Genomic DNA, 2,462 nt, shown 5'->3' with positions numbered 1-2,462 from the left:
GTCAACATATGACAAGTAAATTGTCTCCTGGTATAGGTAGGACTGTCACTACCCTCTGTCAACATATGACAAGTGATTTGTCTCCTGGTATAGGTAGGACTGACACTACCCTCTGTCAACATATGACAAGTGATTTGTCTCCTGGTATAGGTAGGACTGTCACTACCCTCTGTCAACATATGACAAGTGATTTGTCTCCTGGTATAGGTAGGACTGACACTACCCTCTGTCAACATATGACAAGTGATTTGTCTCCTGGTATAGGTAGGACTGTCACTACCCTCTGTCAACATATGACAAGTGATTTGTCTCCTGGTATAGCTAGGACTGACACTACCCTCTGTCAACATATGACAAGTGATTTGTCTCCTGGTATAGGTAGGACTGACACTACCCTCTGTCAACATATGACAAGTGATTTGTCTCCTGGTATAGGTAGGACTGTCACTACCCTCTGTCAACATATGACAAGTAAATTGTCTCCTGGTATAGGTAGGACTGTCACTACCCTCTGTCAACATATGACAAGTGATTTGTCTCCTGGTATAGGTAGGACTGACACTACCCTCTGTCAACATATGACAAGTGATTTGTCTCCTGGTATAGGTAGGACTGACACTACCCTCTGTCAACATATGACAAGTGAATTGTCTCCTGGTATAGGTAGGACTGACACTACCCTCTGTCAACATATGACAAGTGAATTGTCTCCTGGTATAGGTAGGACTGACACTACCCTCTGTCAACATATGACAAGTGAATTGTCTCCTGGTATAGGTAGGACTGACACTACCCTCTGTCAACATATGACAAGTGATTTGTCTCCTGGTATAGGTAGGACTGTCACTACCCTCTGTCAACATATGACAAGTGAATTGTCTCCTGGTATAGCTAGGACTGACACTACCCTCTGTCAACATATGACAAGTGATTTGTCTCCTGGTATAGGTAGGACTGACACTACCCTCTGTCAACATATGACAAGTGATTTGTCTCCTGGTATAGGTAGGACTGTCACTACCCTCTGTCAACATATGACAAGTGATTTGTCTCCTGGTATAGGTAGGACTGTCACTACCCTCTGTCTACATATGACAAGTGATTTGTCTCCTGGTATAGGTAGGACTGTCACTACCCTCTGTCAACATATGACAAGTGAATTGTCTCCTGGTATAGGTAGGACTGTCACTACCCTCTGTCTACATATGACAAGTGATTTGTCTCCTGGTATAGGTAGGACTGTCACTACCCTCTGTCAACATATGACAAGTGAATTGTCTCCTGGTATAGGTAGGACTGACACTACCCTCTGTCAACATATGACAAGTGATTTGTCTCCTGGTATAGGTAGGACTGTCACTACCCTCTGTCAACATATGACAAGTGAATTGTCTCCTGGTATAGGTAGGACTGACACTACCCTCTGTCAACATATGACAAGTGATTTGTCTCCTGGTATAGGTAGGACTGACACTACCCTCTGTCAACATATGACAAGTGAACTGTCTCCTGGTATAGCTAGGACTGTCACTACCCTCTGTCAACATATGACAAGTGATTTGTCTCCTGGTATAGCTAGGACTGTCACTACCCTCTGTCAACATATGACAAGTGATTTGTCTCCTGGTATAGGTAGGACTGTCACTACCCTCTGTCAACATATGACAAGTGAATTGTCTCCTGGTATAGGTAGGACTGTCACTACCCTCTGTCTACATATGACAAGTGATTTGTCTCCTGGTATAGGTAGGACTGACACTACCCTCTGTCAACATATGACAAGTGATTTGTCTCCTGGTATAGGTAGGACTGACACTACCCTCTGTCAACATATGACAAGTGATTTGTCTCCTGGTATAGGTAGGACTGACACTACCCTCTGTCAACATATGACAAGTGATTTGTCTCCTGGTATAGCTAGGACTGTCACTACCCTCTGTCTACATATGACAAGTGATTTGTCTCCTGGTATAGCTAGGACTGTCACTACCCTCTGTCAACATATGACAAGTGATTTGTCTCCTGGTATAGCTAGGACTGTCACTACCCTCTGTCTACATATGACAAGTGATTTGTCTCCTGGTATAGCTAGGACTGTCACTACCCTCTGTCTACATATGACAAGTGATTTGTCTCCTGGTATAGCTAGGACTGTCACTACCCTCTGTCTACATATGACAAGTAAATTGTCTCCTGGTATAGGTAGGACTGTCACTACCCTCTGTCAACATATGACAAGTGAATTGTCTCCTGGTATAGGTAGGACTGTCACTACCCTCTGTCAACATATGACAAGTGAATTGTCTCCTGGTATAGGTAGGACTGTCACTACCCTCTGTCAACATATGACAAGTGATTTGTCTCCTGGTATAGCTAGAACACATACAGGCCAACAACACGTACCAATTTCACTCATAGGAATTCACTTTTGTGCTAAAAAACAAACACATGACATCTCTACA

This window comes from Haliotis cracherodii, unplaced genomic scaffold (genome assembly GCF_022045235.1).
Source record: "Haliotis cracherodii isolate W230 unplaced genomic scaffold, xgHalCrac1.p SCAF_10, whole genome shotgun sequence".
NCBI lineage: Eukaryota > Metazoa > Mollusca > Gastropoda > Lepetellida > Haliotidae > Haliotis > Haliotis cracherodii.
Note: the sequence above shows the minus strand (reverse complement) of the source record.